The sequence below is a fragment of the Heterocephalus glaber genome, unplaced genomic scaffold, assembly GCF_053883595.1.
Source record: "Heterocephalus glaber isolate CG9 unplaced genomic scaffold, H.glaber_assembly_v1.0 deba00001744, whole genome shotgun sequence".
Taxonomy (NCBI): Eukaryota; Metazoa; Chordata; class Mammalia; order Rodentia; family Bathyergidae; genus Heterocephalus; species Heterocephalus glaber.
In genome coordinates this window covers 3,463,732-3,488,252 of record NW_028258450.1, presented here as the reverse complement: position 1 = coordinate 3,488,252, position 24,521 = coordinate 3,463,732, and the positions used below count along the sequence as shown (strand labels likewise).

Genomic DNA, 24,521 nt, shown 5'->3' with positions numbered 1-24,521 from the left:
CTATAAGAGAAACCTACCACAAAACCACCACACTGAAAAAGGAAAAAAACCTTGTTTGACTTGTTTTGTAATGAATAGTAAATCACTGTAGAAAACTTGGGGAAACTCAGAAGGAAGAAGAAAGGTTAATCACCCAAAATCATACAACACAGAGATAACTACTAATAGCATGTCAGCATATTTCCTGTATTTTTTTCCCATATGTATTTTAACATAACTGGACTCCAGTTTATAGTTCTATATCCTGCTTTTTTCTCATACTTAATTTTATTTCATGTGCACTTTCCCATGTCAAACGTTCTCCAAAAACATACTTTTTTTTTTTTTTGGTACCAGGGATTGAACTCAGGTCCTTGTGCTTGCAAAGCAGGCGGCGAAACCACTGAGCTAAATCCCTGGCCCTAAAAACATACTTTTTAAATGACTCCATATTTTTCCATAAAGCAACCAACCCTCTAAGGTTAAAACATTTAGATAATATTTTCCCTTTCTCTTTATAAACATCACTATTGCTAAGATCTTTATATACAATCTTGGTTTGCACTTCTATTTCTTGGTCCATACAGGTTACTGTAACTAGATCAAGGATTATGTGCCACAAATTATTGCCAAGCTGCTGTGTAGAACGTTCCCAGCAGTTTGCAGGTATGACAGCCATTTGAATACCAGTCCTATCATGCTTTCACTAGCAATGACAATTATCTGTTTCCTCTTCATTCCCAGCAGAGACCAAAAGAATCTCGAATTACAACCTAAGTACTTGTTGTTAAAAGAATGCTTTAACAATCGAGGCAATGTTTACATGATTAAGATTGCTATTATCCCATTCTTTTTTTTTTTTTTTGGTAATGGGGACCGAATTTGGGACCTTGTGCTTGCAAGGCAGGCGGCAGAACCACTGAGCTAAATCCCTGGCCCTATTATCCTATTCTTTATCATGTATGGGACCTTGACCAGATTTGGAAAAGTGAGAAATGGCCTACATGTTCATGTCTATGTATTACATGTCATGACTGAAGTACCTTACACAGACCCTAATTTCTAAGGTATTAAAAATTATAGGACCAAGGATTTAGCTCAGTGGTTACTCCACCTGCCTTGCAGGCGGCAAGGTTCCAAGTTCGATCCACAGTACCAAAAAAAAAAAAAAAAAAATTAAGATACAGTCTACATGTAGAAAAGTACATAAATCTTAAATGCACATTTCTGAATTTTTTATAGACTCCCTTTATATGATGGATGTACTTTCTTTTTCTAGGTAATACTACTATTTTTTGAGTATTGAAGATTGAGCTCAGGGACTTGGCTCATGCTAGACAAGTACTCTACCACTGAAGTACATCCTCAGCCTTAATTGTTTATTTATTGGTGCCGGGGATCGAACTTGGGACCTTGTGCTTGCAAGGCAGGCGGCAGAACCACTGAGCTAACTCCCCGGCCCTGTATCTTAATTTTTAACTTTTTTTTTTTTTTGGTACTGAGGATCGAACTCAGGTCCTTGTGCTTGTGAGGCAGGTGGCGGAACCACTGAGCCACATCCTCGGCCCTGTATCTTAATTTTTAAAAAGCAAATAAACTTTAAAAGGGGATCTGTACACAAGAAAATAGGTATTTCTTATACACATCTAATCACGACTATGTAAGCTAACACCGACATTTTTCACAGCCTTTGTGGCTGCTAATACTGGGCAACAGCTAGGACCTACTCCCACAGCAGTTTTCTCCCCTCTCTTTCCTCATTTATGAAAGATTTTATGTGTATTTCTCAACTGACTGACCTATTAGAAGAAATTTCTTATAGGTCAGTAGCATTAAAAAGGTACGCAATGATTTCCGGCCATTAAAAAGCCCATCACAAAAGCACCATCTACCTGCCTTCCACCTTCTAACTTAATGGGCACTTTTGAAAAAATTAAGACCTAGTAATAGTTTTTTATCACCAAGCGTAGATACACTATTCCAGTGAAGTAATTCCCTTGAAGTGAAAGCCACTCTAGCTGAAAATGCAGATTTCAAGAATTTAGTATTAAAGCAGTGCTGACTTTCATTTGTACACAATCAATTTGTTACTGAACAAAGAACCCTTGTAAACTGCCTGTGCCAATTAACGGTGATCATTTTCCTTTGTCTCATTCCTAAGTAGCTCAGACTGCAAGAGATGAAGCCACAGTTTTGATCTTTCTTTTCAACAGAGATAGGGAAAAGTATGAGGCAACTGTACATTTTTTTAAAATTTTGTATGCTTTGGGAGTCTGTTACCTATAGCTTAAGATACTTTTACATCAACATTTTTTTAAAAAAACTGCAATTCAAAGTTAGTAAATAATTATAGTAGTGAGTTCCACACAATTTAAGAAACAGTGCTTTTCTATGCATTTATATACACTTTAAATGTGTATGTTTTAATCCTCCCTCCCCACTGCCAGTACTGGGGATCAAACCCAGGGCCCTGTGCATTCTATGCAAGTACTCTCCCACTGAGCTGCATCCCAAGCCCTCAATTTTTTTATTTTTAATGATAAATTTACAAATTACCTTGCATATATTCTATTTATACTTTTTATTTTGGTACCGGGGATCGAACTCGGATCCTTCTGCTTGCAAGGCAGGCGGTGGAAACACTGAGCTAAATCCCTGGCCCTATAATTTTTAATACCTTAGAAATTAGGGTCTGTGTAAGGCACTTCAGTCATGACATGTAATATATAGACATGAACATGTAGGCCATTTCTCACTTTTCCAAATCTGGTCAAGGTCCCATACATGACAAAGAATAGGATAATAGGGCCAGACCCAATTAGGAACTACCCATATATTTTTCTATCTGCCAAAGAAATTACAGATTTAAGAATTACATGACCAAACATTCCTATCTTCCTTCTGTTAAACTGGTTTACTTATACAGTTTGGTTATACTTGGATTTCAATCCAGATCAGAAATAAAATGCTCAACTTTTCCAATAGGCTGGCTAGAATAACAAGCTGATACTTGTGACTATAGATTCTTTTCAAAATATTGTAATATGGGGCCAGGGATTTAGCTCAGTGGTTTGGCCACCTGCCTTGCAAGTGCAAGGTCCCAAGTTCAATTCTTGGTATCAAAAAAAGAGAACCCAATATACTGTGATATGGTGTGCTTAGTGTCTAAAAGCAAAAATCTCTTTCCCCCCCCCCAGTACCAGGGACTGAACTCAGGACCTTGCACTTACTAGGCAGGTGCGGTGCCACTGAGCTAAATCCCTGGCTGAATATGAAAATCTTTAAGACTACAAATATGGGATTGCCTCCCAATGAGCCATACTTTAACAAAAATAATCTCTTCATTTCCTTCCCTTCACCCTATCTTTTTAAAAAATTCTTTCACTCTATCTTATGTAACTGTTTACAACTGACTGTATGTTCCTGAAGGAGACAAACTATAAATTATTTTAACATCCCAGAGTGGCAAGGCAGCCTAATAAACACAAATTTTTTTTTTTTTTTTTTTTGTACTGAGGATAGAACTCGGGTCCTTGCGCTTACACAGCAGGCAGAGAAACCACTGAGCTAAATCCCGGGCCCAATAAACACAAATTTTGAAATGAGAGCCCCTGGATTCGTAACACTACCCTAACCAGTTATTAACCTTGTCACCCTGGGTCAAGATGTTCATGACAAAGAAAGCAGTGGACTAAACACTGGCCAGGAGAGTGTGCCCTTTAAAAGTGTAAAGCTGGAGAATGGCCATTATAATTGGGACACAATCTCAAAAAATAAATTAAAAAAAGAGAAAGGCTTTGGCACTTGTTTAGATTCATGTACACAGTGAGGACTTACCAAGTACAAGATATTTTGCATGTAAGAGTCCCCATCCTTAAGGAAGTATACTATTCTCAAGAGAGAAAACAATTAAATATTATTAGCTATAAAATAAGGCCAAATAGGAACTAACCGGTATAAATTCCTTCATTCTTCAAGTGAAGAAAATGCAGTCCAGAAAGTGAAAATCCAGAAATACTGAGCCGAAGTCACACAGCTATTAAAATGGCACAGCCAGAGCTAAGAGGGGAGTTTCTTCAACATTCTTTACACCATAGGAAGCTGCCTCTCAATTATTCAAATTCCATGACCAACTTACCACAGAGATCAGGAAGAGGACGTCTTCAAGAAAGAATGCAGAGATGCCTGGAGGGCAAGAGAGGCATAAAATACCTACAGATACTAGGTAACAATCACAAGCACTGCAAATTTCACACAATGGCAATGTTGCTTTCAATAAGGAAAGATGAAAGAGGTAGGTCTGGCTATTTTCAGTGAAAATAAATACTATTTTCTTGTGATGCTGCTTCATGGCTGAGAGTATCTGGTTTTCTGCTAATATATCAACTTAATGGTGTTTCTCAATATCAGAGAAAAAAATAATGATAATTAGATTGACAAATGCCAAAAGTTATTTTCAAGAATTCTTTATAGATGAAGCATGCTAAAGGATTCTATCTAAAGTTGAAGAGAAATAAACTTTCAGGAAGATGAACGTGAATGATTTGTTTGCCATGCTTAATACTAGCAATTCAAGTACTATTGAGATCATTGCTATTTGAGAGCCTAGGTCAACAATGACTCAGCTTGAAATACTGCATTTTTTTTTTTTTTTGGTACCTGGGATCGAACTCGGGTCCTTGCACTTGCAAGACAGGCAGCATAATCACTGAGCTAAATCCCCAGCCCCCGCATATCATTTTTAACAGAGGTACTGTATATGCTTTTAGTTACGTAGCTAACACAATCTGGATGGCCCATCCCCAAAATTATACTAATTCCCATATGAATGGGTGAGAAAGAGGTAGTGTTTCTATAAGAAAAAGATACAACAAAACTAATCCATTTTCCTGTACCCCCCCACCTCTGGGGAAAATTTCCCATCCCAATTCTGGCTGACAGAACTTGTCTGAGAGGGAGCAACAAGAGGCAGACCTAGGAACAGCCAGGAGCTCAGTTCTAGTTCCAGTTCTAACTTGGCATGTGACCCAGAAAAAAGAGAATCTACCATCAGGACAGGACAGCACACCAGACTTCATACTAGGAATGTGAAATCCAGAGAGGGAAGCAGTTTGTCCAAGGTCCTACCTAATTGGAACAAGGCCTAGACCAGAAGGCAGCCCCTGTCCTTATGCTCAATGTTCTTTTGTGGCAGAAGTAGCCACAATGCTTCAGGCAAGCCTTCCATTTCCTCACCTGTAAATGAGAAGGTGAGATTAGGAAATGATTTTCACACTGAGTTCCACTAACCAAACAAACCAAAGGGGCCAGAAGAGGCATTTCTGCTAGTCAACTTTCCTCTTCAAGCAGAGAATCTGTTACTTATTTTCTACACTATGAAAAAAAGAAAATTTACACAACTGGATTAGATTATCAATCACACTGACTGGGTAAATAAGACACTGCTGGGTTTGCTGGTGCACACCTGTAATTTCAGCACTCAGGAAGCTGAAGCAGAAAGATTGTTGTGCATTGAAGGCCAGCCTGGAATACACAGAAGCACCCTATCTTTAAAAATAAAAAGACTGTTTAGACTGCTAGGTGGTGAATGACAAGAATCACAGCAGATCACAGGAAAGCTCAGCAGGAGGCCTGACACCTCTCAGAAGACCACCACAGACCAAAGACTAAAAGGCAGACCTGATTAGATGAAACCACATAGCCACTCCCATCTTACCATCTCCCATTCTATTGACCTGATGTGGTTCCACCTCACTCAGATGACTAAACACACCCATGAGGCTGTGTGTAGTTTAGCTCATGGTCATCTGTGCAACCCTCACCTCTTCTAGACTGTCCTTTGCTGAGAGTCACTGCCAGGCCCAGGGATCTGCACCTGGACAACAACTTCCATTTGTCTAAAAGGACCATTTTCTGATTTGTTACTATCCTGTGGCCTTCAGCAAATCAAGAAAAAAAATGGAGGGCAGGTAAGAGAGGATAGTTTAAAAAAAAAAATTTAAGACGAGAAGGAACAGGAGAAAAAGGAAGAGAGAAACTTTGATCAAGTCAGTTTCAAAATGTCTAGGCAGGGTAAGAACCCTTGAAGACAAGTAACTAGGTTGAAAATAGCTGTGTACTGCCATCTCCTGCTCCACACCCCATCCAACTGGCACATTAACTGTTCCAGAAGGCCCAGGCTACCACCTCGCATTTCTGTAGCACCCAATGCCATCACCACCAAAGCAAATGTCAGTACTAGTATTTAAGCCTCTGCTACCATCAGAGAACTCTGACAGTCTTTGGAACATCAGTTACCAGCTTAGAAGAAAAATCAGCTCTTTGTTCTTATGGTCTCCTTTCTTCCTATTATGTAAACTTCGGCTGTGGGGATGCAGGAAATTTTTATGCTGCCTGTGATATTAAAACTGGAACGCAAATTTAAACAGTACTGTATACACAGTTGTTTTCATTCTTAATTAGCTGTCACCTCCACATTAAGAATAAAAAAACAAAATTATACCAACATGGGGAACACAAACTAAAATAAATTCAGACAGTTAATCATGATTCATAAGGCCAAAGATTCACCAATAGAAATCAACCAAAATTCTTTAAGACAATAATAATGAGAACATATTAAAATTACCAGACTGCTGGTTTCGCCGCCTGCTGCACAAGCACAAGGACCCAAGTTCGATCCCCGGTACCAAAAAAAAAAAAAAAAATTACCAGACTGCTTCTTCAGAAAATTTGAAGTCTTTAAAAGTTAAAGAGCCATACAGATCTACTATCCAGGCCCTTTCACTGTCACATACAGAAATGCCTCAACATCTGATGACCCAATGGTCCAGATCTATGGATGACAGTGAATGTTTTTATTTCAAATGTGTTCATACAGAACTACTTCTAACTAAGTGCTCAGTTTGAACATAGCTCAGTCAAGAAAGTTCTAGTAAATGCTCCTACACAGCTGGATAGCTGCTTTAATATGCAATTGCCCTAGGCTGGGGAGGGGGTGTTGATCAGGCTTTTGATTTACCACTAAGAAATAAACTAAATAAACCTAGAACATGCCAAAGGTCCTCTGTCCAAGCTAAGGAAGGAAAATGGCTAGATGGCTTTTCAGTAAAACTATTTCTACCTCTGAATGGATTTCCTTAAACACTGCCCCACCATAAGATCACTGGAGAAAACAGCTCAGACAAGGGAGCAAAGGCCCAATTCCCAGATAATAAAACCAAAAATCCATGCGTGTCAGCCAGTCCCTGGCAGTGCTCTCTCATTCTACCCACTGAGGTCCCTCTAAAGGTTTGGGGAAGGTCAGGCCTGCCCACACACCCCTTGTACACCAACGCGCCAAGTCCCAGAGCCCAGGCGTGGGGCTTCTGTGGCTGGGAGTGCCTGCAATACCAGAGGGTAGAAATCCGAGTGACACTTGGCACTCTCTCCTTCAACAAACAACCGCAAAGTGCTTTCCAAACCCAGGCCCTCACCATTTTAAAGACCAGGAAGCTAGAGCCTCCCTGGGCAGAGGTAAAAAAGAAATAAGCCCACCCTGCCCAGCCCTTCCCCCAAGGTCACAGGGCAAACCAAAGGCTATTAGGGAAAGCAAGAAAAACTGCTGCTTCTGCAGGCCCAGAGCAGTAAACACCAAGCGGGGCCATAACCCTCCTGGGATGGGAGGATTTGAGGACTGGCATTTCCCTCTTCAGGAATAAAACAATATGACTTGTTAGCTGGAAAAAAATCAAAAAAGCACACCCCTAAGATCTCGCAAGAGGTGCTGCCTTTGGAGGTAGAGGGTACAACTGTGTCTCTGCAACAGCTCAGAGGAGGGAGGGAAAGTGAGAAAGGCAATAAAGCCCTGTGAGCAGCTGCAGTCCCCTTTTCGAAGGACACAAAGCTGTGAAGCCCAGAGATCTGAAGAGGGGAACAAATAAAGAGCACAGGAAAGAAAATGGGGCAATGGAATGTGAGCTACCCCATCACTAACCTCGGTGGAAGTGGGAGAAATCAAGCTGTCACCAAGCATTCCCCACCTATTTACTAGATCTTACAGAATCCCTGGGGGTAAAACCCTCAGGTGCAGGATGCCGAGAGAGAATCTGTGGCCTAAAGAACCTGAGGCCCAACCTAGACCCTTAGTTTTCAAAGCTGAAGCTGAGGGATGGGGGGTCAGAGAAAGACACATCTGAAAAAGCCCTCACTGGGCAGTGGGTGGGCTACAAGTGGGGAGGAGCTGAGACAGGCAGGTCAGATTAGAGCTAAATACAAGAGGACCCAGACAGGATACTAGGAAAAGGAAAAGGGGAGAAACAAAATTGGGAGATTTGGGAGAGAGGTAGCAAAAGAAAAAGACCATCGGGCTGGGGATTTAGCTCAGTGGTTCCACTGCCTGCCTCGAAAGCACAAGGACCCGAGTTCGATCCCAGGTACCAAAACAAACAAACAAACAAGCAAAAAACCAAAAAAAACCCAAAAAAACAAAAACACAGCTCTAGGGCCAGGGATTTAGCACAGTGGTTTCACCGCCTGCTGCACAAGTGCAAGGACCCAAGTTCGATCCCCGCTACCAAAAAAAGAAAAAGACCATCAATCAAAAACTGAGGCAGCTCCAAGAAAGGGGGGTGGGGGACAATAACAGGAAAGAATGATTAAGAAGACAACTTAGTAGGCTAAGCATGGTAGGACATGCCTGCAATGCTAGCACTGGGAAGGCTGAGGCAGGAGGATCACTGCAAGTTCAAGGCTAGTCTGGGCTCCATAGTGAGTTCAAAGCCAGCCTCAACTATACAGTGAGACCTTCTTAAAAAAAGGGGGGGGGGCGGGGATTTAGCTCAGTGGTTTCGCCGCCTGCTGCGCATGCGCAAGGACCCGAGTTTGATCCCAGGTACAAAAAAAAAAAAAAAAAAACACTTTAGTGCTGCATTCCTGTAAAACCAGCTACATGGCAGGCTGAGGTAGAAAGATATGTACAAACCCAGTCTGGGCACAATGTAATGAGACTCTGTCTCAAAAATAATAAAATAAAAAGGGCCAGGGATGTATCTCAGTGCAAAGGCCCTGGGTTCAATTCCAAGCACTAGAAAGAACAAAACCTTAATGTCAAAAGTGAGAAGGGCCAAGGATATAGCTCTGCAGCACAGCACCTGCCTGGCAATCTCAAGATCCTGAGTTCAATCCCCAGTACCAAAAAAAAGTGAGAAGAGAACTCAAAAAGAAGATAAGAAGCAGGACTAGGAAGGGAGAACAAATACACTAAAACAGAGTGGAGGGTGAAGAATGAATAAAAATGGTGCAGGGAGTAGAGAATGAAAGGCAGAAAATAGTATTAAGAGGGAACAGAGCTGGGTCCCAGTTACAAGGAGACCAGTGTTAAAAGGATCATTTCAAGAGGGACAGCAATAGCAAAGTTAAAAATGGGTCCAAAAAAATATTCGGGCAAATGGACAGCTCCAAAAGGGATCAAGTTGGGGGTGGTAGGACCTAAGTAAGGATAGGAGCAGAACTGAACAAATGAGGATACAGAGCAGGTGGGAAAAGCTCTAGGGGCAGGTCTGTGCGATGCAGAATGGGAACCGCACAAGTGACCGGTCAGTCCTGAGAGGCATAGCGAAGTAAGGGCAAGGCTAAAGCCCCACAATGGGCAAGGCTAAAGCCCCACAATGGGCAGAGGCAGGAAGCAGATCTTAGGCAACAAGGAATTGAAAGACTGGCCAGAGGAGGGGAGCACTGAATGGAAGCGCTCCGAGGAGGGCCAAAGGAAGGTGAGAAGAACACTAGGACAGACATAATCAAGCTGAGGGAAAGTGAGTTAGGGAGCGAGGTCAGGTAAGCGAATGGCAGACACGACGAACCTGCACAGTCAGAGAAAGGGGAGGAGGCTGCTTCCTGGGAAGACAGAGGCAGAGAGCAAGCAGGCCAAGGAGGCACGGCAAGATGTGAGTCCAGTAAGGGCTTAAAGATAGGATACAAAAACGTCTAGAAGAAAGGAAAAGGGTCTGAATGTCAAATGGGAGCAAGTGCTGAGAAGAGGAGGAGAAGTCAGAGAAGGGTCAGAGGCAGCCCAGAGACATCCGGAGGTGCAGCAAGTTCTGAGAGGGCGAGCTTCGACCAAGAGGGAGATGGAATCAAGTCCCCAGGAAAGACCCCGGGCAGTGCAAGAGGTCTCGGATGTATCTCCAAGAAGGTGCAACCGCAGGTCCTAAAGGGACAGTTCCTGGGGGTGCAACACTAGATTGTGAGACTGGATAATAGTAGATAGGTCACAGAAGAGCCCGGGGCCAGATTCCAAAGGCAGCGAGAGCAGAATCAGAAGGCAAAAGGGCCAAGCATCTCCCAAGTGCGAGCCAGCATTAAGGGATGTAGCAGGGTCACCGAGGAGGAGGTGGGTCCCACGAGCACTGCAGAGTCCAGGAGGGGCTGAGGGCATTTCTGGGACCGAAGAGGGAAGCGGAGAAGTGCCGGACTGGGAGCAGGGTGGCCGGGAAGGTGGATGGGGGACAGACAGACCTCGCGACCCGGCGGGCGCAGAGACGCAGGGCGAAGGGCGGACAAGGGCCGGCCCGAAGGCGGGCGGACCCCGCAGGCCGGCCCCCAGCACCAAGCGGTGGGGACCGCGGGCCCGGGGCGCTGGGGGGCCGCTCCCTCCCCTCCCCCTCTGGCTCCTCCATTGTTCGCGGGCTCCGGGCCCCGCCGTCCCCGCCTCCCCCTGGACCCCGCAGCGGGGCGGCGCCCGGCCTCGCAGCACTGGGCCCGCGAGCTCGCGCACTCACCAGCTGGGCGCCCTCAGCGCGGCCGTGGCCTCGGGGATCCGGGCCGCGGCGACGGCGGCCCCGGCGCCATGTTCCCCCACTACTAGTCCGGCGGCGGCTGAGGCGGCGGTAGCTCCGGCGGGGGGGGCCGGGCGGACCCTCCCTCGCGGGCTCCCTCCTCCGCCTCCTGCCGCGCCGCGGCTCTCCCTCGGGGCGGGGGGCGGGGAGGGAAGGGGGGAGGGGCGGGAACCAGGGGGAGGGCGGACCGGCCTCGCTCGCTCCCTCCCTCCCTCGCGCGCGATGGCGGCGGCGCCTCCTTCCTGCGGGCGCCGCACCCGAGAGCGCGCGCCCTCTCGCTACTGCGCGTGCGGGGCGCAGGGACTGCTGCAGGGGTATAACGGCCCCCAGGCGCGCGCCGCGAGGGGGTGAGCAGCGCCGGACAAGAAGAAGAAGCAGCCGCCGCGCGCGCGCGCACGCCTGAGGGGCTCGCTGCCACCGCCGCGGCCTGAGGCAGGGAGAGGGCGCGGAGGGAGCAGAGCGCGTGCGCCCCGAGAAAATGCCGCTACTGCGGCTGCTGCGGCGCGAGACTGAGCGCGAGGCGAACGGCCAGAGGGAGCGGGGTGGGCAAGTGCGCATGCGCAGTAGGGGCTGCCAGCCGGCGCGGCCGCTGGCGCAAGGCGGAGGGAGTGGTCCACGGGAGGCGCGCGCAAAGCGCGCGCCAGAGGCAGTCTATCCCCAGCCTCACGCTGGCTCTGGGAGAAAGCAGGAGCCGAGAGGCATGGCCCGGCTCCGGAGGAGGAGACGAAAGGCGCGATCCCGCTCGCGCGGGACCTGACCAGCCAATGGGAGACAAGAGAAGGGGGTTTGCCCCGCGAGCCGCAGCCCCCCGGATAACGGAGGCGGAGAGGAGGAGAGACGTAACGTCGGGTGCTGGGGCGCTGGGGTGGTGGAACGGAGCTAAGAAGGAGGGAGCGCACCCAGCGAGGAAGTTGATTAGAGAGTACTGAGAGGCGTGGTCTGCCTCTGCCCAATCTGAGCCTTGCAATTCGTAGTCCCGGAAGAGAGGGCGGGGCTGGAGAGCGCGTGCTCTTACCTCTGGTAGTGAGGAGAATCTGCAAGCAACGCGCGCTTTGATACAAGTTGTTCATAATTCCACGATCGTTCACGGCCTGGCAGAGGGAAGATGGCCTCGTCCTGCATGCAGTCCTGGCCTCCAAATCAGCATTGTGCAAATAACTGCCAATCAACTGTCGGTTCGGACGTCTGGAGTGGAAATGGTGGAAGAGGGCACCGCTGTAACACTTGATTTCCTCTGAACCGAGGAGTTCCTCTGCGACTCCTCCGGAAGTATGGATTGTAAAAAATGAGCTCTCTGAACCCCGAGTCTGTATTTTGGAACGCAGAAGGGCTATGTTTCCCATTGCACTTTACTTTTCCTTCCTTAGTCTCTTCATCTGTAAAATGGGAAAATTATACCTCAGAGGGGTGCCTGAAACAGCCCAAATTTATGTATGTGTGCGTCTTTTTTAATTTTTATTTTTCATTAGTACACGTTTGAAGTATATAATGATTACATTCTTGGTGGATGTTTTTGTATACGTACATACTTGTAATAAAGTTTAAAACAGACACCGTAACTTAGCGGATTAACAACAAAAGTAATAAAATAGAACAATTGTAACTGCACTGATCTGTAATGAAAATAATGTGATTGTGGACGCTCACTTGAAAGATTTAAGACAAGTAGCAATATTTTTCCACCTTGTTGACCATCGGTTCCTGAAACTTGGGAAAGCAAAACCAGGGCTCAGTGGTAGAGGGCTTCCGTAGCATACAGAAAGCTCTGGCTTCATTCCCCAGCACTAGGAAAATAAAGGGTAAAGGGCTAAAGTAAGACTACTCTGTACTTGTGAAGTGCTAAGAATCATCCCTTGCATATACAAAGTGCTCTATAAGCATTAGTAAAATTACATGGGCTCAAATTTTAAAATGTCTCATTAAGCAAAGCTTTTCAGACTAAAGATTGTTTCCATTGAACTTTTTCTTTTAATTTCTTTACATTTTTTTAAATTTAACGCTTTTAATCCAGAAAGTCTTTCTAGTTTTTGTTTAGTCTGGTTTGTTGTTTTAAGACAATCTTGCTGTGTAGCTTAAACTGGCCTCAATGCCTCAGGAATGCTGGGATTTCAGGCAAGTTGACACTATTCCTGTCTAATTTTTAGGTTTTTAAGGCCACGCGTGGTGGCATATGCCTGTGATCCTGGGGAGGTTGAGGCAGGAGGATTGCCATGAGTTCGAGGCCAGCCTGGGCTACATAGTGAGATTCTGTGTCAAATTTTTTTTTTTAATTTTTGGTACCGAGAATTGAGTACTCTGAATCGAACTCAGGACCTTGTGCTTCCCAGGCAGGTGTGGCACCACTGAGCTATATCCCCGCACCCCCCTACCCCAAATTTTAATGACAAATTTTCTAACTTCTTCTTTTTTTTTTTTTTTGGTACCAGGGATCAAACTCGGGACCTTGTGCTTTCGAGGCAGGCGCTGGAACCACTAAGCTAAATCCCCAACCCCTAACTTCTTAAAAGCACTGTGGGCCACCAAATCAAATGCATGGGCTGTCAAAAACCTCCTTTGTGATTTTGAGATCACCTTAGGAAATACTGGAAAGCTAGGAGTCCGGGGGGAATAGTAGATACATCTACCTCTAATCATGACCTTTATAATGCCTATGCAGTGTTCCAGGTGCTTCCATTCTTGAGAATTTGTGAACTGGCAACCCCTCACTCTAGACCCAGATTTCTCATTCTTGTCTCCTATAAACTCCATCTTATCATTCAAGTCTCACTTCCTCAAGAGTGGCCTCGAAGGTCTGGCCCAACTGCTAAGCCTTTAACAGAAGTATTTTGTGCTAAGCAACATTCTAAAGCACTTCAGCTGGACATGGTGGTGCATGCCTGTAATCCCAGCACTCAGGAGGCTGAGATAGGAGGATCACCTTGAGTTCAAATCCAGCCTGTGCTACCTAGTGAGTTCAAGGCCAGCCTGAACTACATTGTCTCAAGTCAAAGGGGGAAAAACAATATATATATACACATAGCACTTGAGAGACATTAACTCTGTCCTCGCAACCTTGAGGGTGAGGTATAAGGCACAGTTTACATAGCTAGGAATGGGTATATCTGATATTCAAACCCAGACAAGTAGGGTTCAGGTGACTACACACCTAACCCACCACTCCATCAGTTCTGTGTTGGTGTCAGCATTTTATGTGTCCCCTTTTAAGGTTGGGACTCTGGTTAGTTCCCAAGCCTGTCAAATGATACACAATAAATACAGTACTTGTTAATGAACAAGTGAATGAATCCAAAGCTAAACTAAACTAGAAGGACGGGAGGCACTGCGGGCATGGTAGCTAAAAAGACAATGTCCTTGTCCACCGACTAACTCCTACCCTTCTCTCATATGCTAGCTCCATGGATGTCTTCCTTCAGGAGGGCCTCCCTCCCCCAGGGAGGCCGAGGCAGAGTCCCGCTCCAGCCTTCCACGTTCCCTTTAAGTTCCCCATCCAGGCCCTGACCCTGCTGGCTTATTCCAGTCTGGTAAAGGGTCTCAGTCATCGACATGTCCCTAACAAGGGCCCAGGCCCAAGGTGAGACGAGCCAGTGTTTTGTTGGATGGATAGACCTTCAAGGAAGGCCTTCCCGGTTCTGCAATTCTTTCCAGCATGCGAGAGGGCAATGGTAGCTGAGCAAGCCAGGGACAGGAAACAGGCTTTCCCGGGGCGACCGCCCCCGTTCTCGTCCAGCCCCCACTCCGGATAAATAAACAATCGAATAAACAATTAGCCGGAAGACAGAAGTGGCAAGTACCGGCTTGGGCCGCTATCAAGATCATCCAAGCGTTGCCCTCGAACCGGGTTACACCACGCACGGAAGCACTGTAGGTACGAGGCGGGAGAGAACTGGACCCAGAGCTTCGGACAGATGCACAGGCCATAATAAATTAATAAATAAAAATCTAAAAATATTAAAGGATCTTGCATAGAATATAGGAGTGCTAGGACTCATTCTGTCTCCATTCCTGAGAGTCTGAAAGAATCAGAGAGAAGGTGGGGAACGGGTCTATGTGTGACCAAGGAGTCAGTGAACCCACAGCGCCGCCTGCAAACGGATAGGAAAAAGCTACATCTTCGTTGGAGCCGTCGAGGACGTCAGCGAACGTGAACTCTTCTGCTATTGGCCAAGAGAGCAGCCAATCACGAGGGAGGAACGGGAGGTGGTGATGTGAGCGTCCTCTGGGCAATCTCAGCACTCCTGGCCCCACGCTTCCCACCTGGTGGCCACTCGCTGAGTATTTGAGTGAAGGCTGCATGTTAAACCTATTTTTATAAGCTTTAAAGATTGAAGTGTGGGCCGGGTGTGGTGGCGCACGCCTGTAATCTCAGCAGTCGGGAGGCTGAGGCAGGAGGATCGCAGCGAGTTCGAGGTCAACCTGGGCTACATGGTGCATTCACAACCAGCCTGATCTATATAGCAAGAACCTGTCTCAAAAAAACCCAAAAATGAACAACTAAAAATCCAGGGATGGGGCCGGGGATTTAGCTCAGTGGTTTCGCCACCTGCTGAGGCAGACGCAAGGACCCGAGTTCGATCCCCGGTACCAAAAAATCAATCAATCAATCAATCAATCCAGGGAAGTAGCTTAATGGAAGAGGACTGGCTTAATGTAATGGAAGGAGGTTTCAGCTGCTCCCCACTTCCAAAATACTCAGTATTAACTATCTTTAATTTTGGCCATTCGAATAGTTGTCTGATGTGGTTTTAATTTATCTTTCTCAAATGATTAGTGAGATTGATCATATATTATGCCTTTTTTTTTTTTTGGTACCAGAGATCGAACTCGGTCGAACTTGTGCTTTCGAGGCAGGTAGCGGAACCGCTGAGCTAAATCCCCGGCCCTATTATACCATTTGAGTAGCATCTTTTGTGAGGTGCTTATTCAAATCTTTTTCAAATCTTATTTTTTGCCTATTTTCTCTTGTGTTATCTTTTATTTTTGCCTTTTTAAAAGTTGAGATGGGGAGGTCTGGGGATTTAGCTCAGGGGTTTCGCCGCCTGCTGCGCAAGCGCAAGGACCTGAGTTCGCTCCCCGTTACCCCACACACACACACACACACAAAATTTGAGATGGGAATCTGCCTATGTTCCCCAGGGTAGCCTCCCACTCAAGATCCTCCTGTCTAGGGCCGGGGATTTAGCTCAGTGGCACCGCGCCTGCCTGGCAAACGCAAGGTCCTGAGTTCAATCCCTGGTACCAAAAATATAAAAAGTAAAAATCCTCCTGTCTCAGGCCCCAAGCAGCTGGGATTGCAGTGTGACCCACTGGAGCTGGCTTTTCTATTTTTACTTTTTGCGATGTTGGAGATCAAACTGGGGGTCTCACACATGCTATGCAGGTGTTCTACCATTGAGTTATAGCCCCAGCCTCTATCTTTAAATGTTTGTTTGTTTTTTTATTTTTGGTACCAGGGATCGAACTACAGGGACCTTCCACTTTTTTTTTTTTTGGTGCCAGGAATCAAACTCAGATCCTTCCACTTGCGCAGCAGGTGGCGAAACCACTGAGCCAAATCTCCGGCCCCAACCTTGCACTTTTGAGGCAGGCGGCGGAACCACTGAGCTAAATTCCCTGCTGTAAAATATCTTAAATACTCCTAATAAGATGACGCCTCCTTGGACAACCCAGGCACACCTCACTTGCCTCTCCAGAATGTTTTCTTTCTTTTTTTTTTTTCACTAGAGAAACATTTAATATAAAGCATATAAATATATAGGGATCTACCAGATAGGCTTACAATGGCCACCCACAGAGTCAGGTGTGGAAGAGTGTCCATAATGTGTTTTGACCCAGAGCTCTCTACACATGCATATGTGGTAGAGCTCAGTGCTGAGGGGTGAAGACTCAGTCCACATGCCTGGCCATGAGTCAGCTGCACAACTTACAAGCTGTGTGACCTTGAGCAAGGTAGTCAACCTCTTTGTACCTCATTTTTCTCATCTGTAAAGTGATAATATTACCTACCTTACAGAGTTGTTTTAAGGTTCTCATCAGTAATATGCTCAGAAAAATGCCTGGAACATGTCAGTCATGATGGTGCACACTTATAATCCCAAGACTATAGGAAGCTGAGGCAGGAGGGTTACAAGTTCAAACCCAGCCAGGAAATTTAGCAATTTATCAAGACCCTGCCTCAAAAAAAAAAAAAAGTTTAAAGATAGGGTGTAGGGCCGGGGATTTAGCTCAGTGGTTCTGCCGCCTGCCTGGCAAGCACAGTGTACCAAGTTTGATCCCTGGTGCCAAAAAAAAAAAATTGGGTGTGGTGGCACCTGCCTGTAATCCTAGCACTTGGGAGGCTGAGGCAGGGGGATCACTGAGAGTTCTCAAGGCCAGCCTGGGCTATATAGTGAGACCCCATCTCAAAAAAACAATTTTTTATAAAGAGCAGGGGATGTATCGCAGTGTGAAGACCCTGGGTTCAATCTGCAGTGAAGGAAGGAAGGAAGAAAAGGAAGGGAGGGAAGGAGGGAGGGAAAGAGCTGGAACATAATAAGCACAATGTAGTATTAGTAGTAGTAATAGTAGTAGTAGTAGCAGCTACTCCTAAGTGGTCGCTTTTTAAAAAGATAATCAAGTAGCCAGGCACACACCTGTAATCTCAACACTTGGGAGGTAGGAAGATTGCAAGTTCTAGGCCACCCTGGGCTACACAATAAATTCTTATCTCAAAAAAAGATAATCATGTAAATTTTTTTCTTTTGGCAGTCCTGGAGATTGAACCCAGCAGTGCTCTACCACTGAGCTACATCCCCAGCCTTTTGAGGGGTTTTTTTAAAAAAATAAATTTTAAATTCTGAGGCAGGATCTCCCTGTCACTATGTTGCCCAGGCTGGGCTCAAACTTGCAATCCTCCTGCCTCAGCCTCCCCAGTACTGGGATCACAGCTGTGCGCCACCACACCTGGGTAACTTTTTTTTTTTACACTTTTTTTTCCAGGGCTGAGGATCAAACCACCCTTTTAGGGCTGGAGATTTGGCTCAGTGGTTTTGCCACCTGCTGCACAAGCATAAGGACCCAAGTTCGATCCCCAGTACCACAAAACAAAACAAAAAATCCCCACCCTTTGAGCAGCACCTTTTGAGCATGCTGAGCAACTGCTCTACCACTGAGCCCTAACCAGCCCCAGACCTATATTTAACTTTTCTTTCTTTTTTTATAATTGACATCTTCTTAATGGATATGTAATGGTGTCTTGCGGTTTTGCTTTGCATTTCCCTAATGACTAGTGATGTTGAGAATCTTTTCATGTGCTTATTGCCCATTTTGTAGATCTTTTGAAAAAGATCTGCTCAAGTTCTTTGGCCATGTTTTTCCCCACACTGATGCAAAGTATTTATTCCAAGTTAGTTATTTTATGATGTAGTTTTCCTCTGAAGAGACTTCTGATAACCACATCTTTTTAAATTTGAAAATAATGTTATCAAAATAATCTTAATCTTTGAAATGTCACAAAAATGTATATATTGAGCTGGGCATGGTGGTGTATGTTTGTAATCCTAGCACTCAGGAGGCTGAGGCAGGAGGATTCTACAAGTTCAAGGCCAGCCGGGGCTACAAAGCAAGTTCAAGGCCAGTCTGAACTATATATTAAGACCGTGTCTCAAAACAAACAAACAAACAAAAAAGTATATATTACAATTCACCCTGAATATCAAGGCTGCATGACTAACACATTTCCTGTATCCAAATATTTTACAGGTGTACCCAGAAAAGGAAAACAAAAACAAAAAACCATTTGCTTGACATATGCTTGGTTAAGGGCTAAAGTTACCCAGGCAGCCAAAAATAAAATAAAATACTCAAAATATTAGCATTACCTAGTTGGGCCTAGTGGTACACACCTGTAATCCCGGAATTCTGGAAGGCTGAGGCTGGAAGATCTCAAGTTTAAACCCAGCCTGGACAATTTCGAAAGACCCTGTGTCAAGAAAGGGCCGGGGGGCTGGGGATTTAGGTCAGCACCATAGTGCCTGCCTAGCAAGCACAAGGTTCTGAGTTTGATCCCCAGTACCAGGGATGGGGGTGGCTGGGGATGTAGCTCAATGCAAAGACCAAGTTAATCCCCCAGTACCACCACCACCACCACACACAAAAATTTTGTATGCTTTGCTTTGTTTTACAGATTCCAGATTTGAGTTCCCTTTGCAGTGATTAGGTATATAGGCATCATTGCTAATATGATATCACTTACAATGATGAAATAAATAACCTGAGATGTAGAAGACAATGGCATATGCAAAATTTTGGATTTGGGGAGGGGGGATTGTTATTGTGACTTTGACATTATTAAGCATTTATATCAGATGATAAGGCCAAAACCAAAAGAGTGTGGATAGCATAATTCATCTTATTTCTCTAGGCAGAGAAAACAAAGTGCCAGGACTTTTTTGCTGGATCATAAGTAGCAAACCATTATTTTAATTTAAAAAAGAAAAGAAAGGCTTCTTTTGTACTTCCCTAAACACTCAAACTGAGTTTGCTGGATGAGACTGGCTGCCAGCCTTTCTATTTCTACTTCTAGTGCAAGACGTCTGGTGTTTCACTGCTACCCATTTCAGTGTCTGAGTTCTCAAACTCAGCTTTACAATGCTTCTCTTGGGTTCTTGTTGTTGTTGTTGTTTGAGACAGGGTCTTGTTATGTGTAGCCCAGGCTGGCCTTGAACTCACGGTGATCCTCCTGCCTTAGCCTCCTGGGTGCTGGAGGTACAGATGTGTGCACCACCACACCCAGTTTAGGAACTAGGTTCTTCTAGACACTTGGGAACATGTTTGATGGTTTATTCCCATTTACGTGGTGAGATCCTGGTGCAGAGAAGGTGGCAGCAGGATTCTCTTTGAAAGTTCTTCGGCTCCTAGCATCTCCAAGGGTTACTTGGGGAAGGCGGGTTTTCTCCCCCTCCCCAAGGGTTCCCCATAATTCTTCATGGCTGATTCTGTCTGCCAGCTCCTGGATTCAAGGAAGCACAGGGTTCCTCTGCCAACTGCAGCTTTTTCACCTATCTTTGTTCTCTTCTTCCCTAACCTCTATCTGTTTGTTTGGTTTGGATTTGGGTTTTTTGAGACAGGGTTTCACTGTGTAGTCCAGCCTGGTCTTGAATTCTCAGTGATTCTCCTGCCTCAGCCTCCCAAGTACTGTGATTACAGGTGTCCGCCACCACACGGGGCTACACTATGTTTTTCAAAAATGTCTATAGGCGACTTAGGTGACCGTGGTGGTGAGAAATTTAGCCCAGCAGAAACAGAATCATCCTGAGCCATTTAGATCAGTCTCTTTCTAGCAAGGGGAGGCGTCCAGCCTGGTGGCCAGGATCCCGGAGTCTGCTGCTGTTTCCTGAACTCCTTCAGGTTACTGGCTAGATCTCCCGAAAGGTTTTCTTGTTAAAGGATGCTTAAACTAGATGTGGTGGCACATGCTTGTGATCCCAGGACTTAGGAGGCTGAAGCAGGAGGATTGCTTTGAGTTTGAGGCCAGCCTGAGCTACATAGCTAGACCGTGTCTCAAAAAACAAAAAGCTAGGGCCAGGGATTTAGCTCAGTGGTGCCGTCCCCTGCCTCGAAAGCAGAAGGTCCTGAGTTCAATCCCTAGTACCAAAAAAAAAAGCTAAACAAACAAAAAACTATTAAAACACAATTTAAAAATCTTCAGAGCAATCAATGTCAGTGGTCGAATGACCACATGACAAAGTCTTTAAAACACAAGTCTCTTTGTTTTTACACAACTGCTAAAAATACTGTACACGGGCCAGGGATTTAGCTCAGTGGCACCACGCCTACTTTGCAAGTGCAAGGTCCTGAGTTCGATCCCTCGTACCGGAAAAGAAAAATAGGTATGTATTAGTAATTATTTCAACTGTCAAAATCTACCCTAAAGACCTAACGAATCTTGTTTTTTAACAAAGGATGACAGCCGGGCATGGTGTGATACATGCCTCAGGAGGCTGAGGCAGGAGGATTGCTGTGAGTTCAAAGCCAGCCCGAACTACATAGCAACACCCTGTCTTAAAACAAACAAGGGCTGGGAATTTAGTTCAGTGGTTCCACTGCCTGCCTCACAGCGCAAGGTCCTGAGTTCGATCCCCAGTACCATAAGACAAACAAACAAAAAATCACAAAACAAACAAAAAAGATGACAGGAGCCTGATACACATTCCCCTCTACAGAATAGCAGATTTCCAAGCAAATTTCTTGGTGTACAGCTCTTAATTGCATATTCTATTTCTTTGGTCTTCACTACTTATAAACTCACAGCAAAATTAAAACAAGTAGAAGCAGGGTGTGGTGTTGCATGCCTGTAATCCCAGCACTGGAGAGGCTGAGGCAGGAGGATTGCTGCAAATCTGAGGTTCTGAGGTGAGTTTGGGCTACATCATGAATTCAAGGTCAGCCTGAACTACACCGTGAGACCCTGTCTAAACAAAAAGAAAAAAAATACATTTTTAAAAGGCCACATGAATCCACCAATTTGTGCTCCTGATCTCAACTCCTCGGACTCTCTCCAGTTATGGCTTCTGATAACTCCAGCCTCCGTGCACACTGGCTCCATCTACCGGACAAGTCAGGCAGCACCGAGCTACAGCCAAGATGGAGACCCGGGTCTGGGGATACTTTCCCAGATTCTCCACCCAGTGCAGGTGAGCAGCCCCCATTTTAACTAAGCTCTTCCAAAAGTGGCTGCTAGGGCTGGGGATTTAGCTCAGTGGTTTCGCCGCCTGCTGTGCAAGCACAAGGACCCAAGTTCGATCTCTGGTACCAAAAAAAAGTGGCTGCCACAGGGCAAAGGATTGACTGATTGACTTTGATATTTTTTGTTGTTTGACTGTGTAGTTCAGGCTGACCTTGAACTCTCTATGTAGCCCAGGGGCTGGTCTCAAACTCTCTGCCATTCTCCTGCCTCAGCCTCCCAAGTGCTGGAATTATAGGCATATGCCACCATGCTTGGCTTTTTTTTTTTTTTTTTTTTCTGGTACCAAGGATCAAACTCAGGACCTTGCACTTGTGAGGCAGGCAAGGTGCCACTGAGCTAAATCTCAGGCCACTGGCTTGTTTTTGTTGTTGAGTTGTAAGAGTTCTTTATTCTGTTTGCTTCTTTTTTTGGTACCGGGGATTAAACTCGGGACCTTGCGCTTGTGTGGCAGGCACCGGAACCACTGAGCTAAATCCCTGGCCCTAGAGTTCTTTATTCTAAATGTTAATGCTTTATGAGATATGTGCTTTGCAAATATTTTCTTCCATTTTGTGGTATCTTTTCACTCTCTTGACAGCACACTTTGATGTGCACATTTGCATGTGTGTGTGTTGGTGTTGGCGATCTAACCCAGGGCCTCATGTATGCTGGGCAAGCACTCTATGACTGAACTACATCCTAATCACAAACTTCTTTAACTTTCATGATGCTTTATCTAGTTATCTTGTTTCCCTTGCATGTTGTTGAAACGTGAGCCAAAATAAACCTCCCCTCCCTTAAATTGTGGGTGTTGGGTATTTTGTCCCAGTGACAAGGAGAAAAGTGACCAAGACATTAGATATAATCACGTTTCAAGTAAAAAGTTGAAGAAAGAAAAAGTCAGAAGCCAGGTGTGTAGCTCAGCAGTAGAGCACTTGCCTAAGGCAGGAAGCCCTGATTGGATCACCAGCACCATAAGGAGAAATCCCTGGGTGTGGTGCACAGGTGTCACCTGCACCTCCCTTCCTTTTCCCAGTGTCACATTTTGGAAACCCTCTGTGCCCACTCACTGAGATCGCGCTCATGCTTCTTAACCTCTGTGTAGTGATTTTGTTATGTGACGCACATGAGCTGATTAACTGTTCCCAGATGCAGTGTATCTGGTCCATTTCCATTTTTGCCCTACAGTGAACACTTTGAATGGACATCACAAAGGAGACAATGTTTCCTGGGTCCATACTACCCTGACAGTGCTGGAATTTGTCCTTTCTATGGCCATGCATAGAATTTAAGGAGGTGCTTGTTCCTAAGCAGTGCAGAGCCAGCAGTGTTAGGTACTCTGGAAACTTGTGCATTCTTCAAAAGGACCCCTTGGTCCCTTCTATTTTACAGATGAAGATTGAGTTAAGAGGTAAAGCCTCTGCCCCAAAGTCACACAGGTAAGACACACAACAGCCAGATTTGCACACAGAATTTTTTTTTTTTTTTGTACCAGGGATTGAACTCAGGACCTTGTGCTTGCAAGGCAGGCGTGAGGCCATGGAGCTAAATCCCCAGCACTGAGACAAGTGTTTTACTAAGTAGTACGTGGTGCTCTTGAACTCATCATGTAGCCCAAGCTGGTCCAGAACTCATGATCCTCTTGCCTCAGCCTCTTGAGTGCTGGGATTTCAAATGTGCATCACCACCCCTAGTCCTCCAGTGTTTGACTGCCTAATTCATGCTCTTCCATGGTATACATCTCCTACAGGGAAGCACTCAGTGTGTGTGTGTGTGTGTGTGTGTGTGTGTGTGTGTGTGTGTGTGCGCACGCACTGGGGAACTGGGGCCTCATCCTTACAAAGCACATGCTCTGTCACTGCTTCACACTCTCAGCCTCAATATTTTTTTTTTTGGTACCGGGGATTGAACTCTCAATATATTTTTAAAAAGCACTGGGTGAACAGGGGAAGACAGTTACAGCCCAGTATGGTGGTGTGCACCTATAATTCTTCCTCTGGGAGCTGAGTGAAGCTGAGGTAGGATGATTACAAGTTCAAGTTCCTTCTGGGCAAATTAGAAAGATCCTGTTTTAAAATTAAAAATAAAGTAGGGTGTGGTGGTGCATGCCTATAATCCTAGCACTCGGCAGGCTGAGGCAGGTGGATCGCCATGAATCAAGGCTAGCCTGAGCTACATAGTGAGTTCAAGGTCAGCCTGAATTACATTGTGAGACCCTGTTTCAAAAAACCCAAATAAATAAATAAATAAATAAATAAAGCTGAATGTGGTGGTGCTCACCTGTAATCTCAGCACTCGGGAGGTTGAGACAGGAGGATCTCTGTGAATTTGAGGCCAGCCTGGACTATATAGTAAGATCCTGTCTCAAAAAAACAAAATAAGGAGCTGGGATTTAGCTCAGTGGGGGAAAGCAAGCAAGCAAGCAAGCAAGCTGGGGTGTAGCCCAGTGTGAAGGCTCTGGTTTCAATACAAAACGCAGATGAAGGGACAGTTATACGTATTTCTTCTTTTTTCATTAAGTTTATCGGTACATTTTAGGTATACAATACAATTACATTCATCATTGAGATCTTGTATCTTTACATGATGTATCTTGGTTTTTATTTTTTCCCCATTCCCCTCCCCTCCTTTCACCCCCTCTACCCTTCCCTATTTACAAAGAGTTTGTTTCCATTTTTTCCTTTTCTCATATTTTTTCGTTTCTCCTCTTTCCTTTCCCCTACCCCTCCCACTTCCCCTACCCCTTTAGACCTTTTCTTCCTATTTCACATTATCAATTATACATTTTGATCTTTATTTACACTTTTAGTTTTTCACACCAGAGAAACTATTCAGTATTTACACATATGTGTCCTACTCATTTAAGAGTATGGCCTCAGTGTGCATTCATTTAGCCATAAATATCTCTAGTTTCTCGTTCTTTATGGCTGAGTAGTACTCCATTTTATTAAAAAACCACATCTTTATCCAGTCTCCAGTTGATGGGCAATTGGGCTGTTTCCAAGTTTTAGCTATTACAAACTGTG

General features: G+C 45.2%; 1 protein-coding gene across 1 annotated transcript in view; it reads right to left on the bottom strand.

The window, feature by feature from the left end:
* Positions 1 to 12,394, bottom strand: part of Arhgap35 (Rho GTPase activating protein 35) — a 115,869-nt gene extending 103,475 nt beyond the window's left edge. Inside the window, exon 1 of the mRNA XM_004867085.4 lies at positions 10,737 to 12,394. The gene's annotated coding sequence lies outside the window, so the exon portion shown is untranslated. The remainder of the gene's footprint in view (positions 1 to 10,736) is intronic.
* Between the last annotated feature and the right edge of the window lie 12,127 nt (positions 12,395 to 24,521).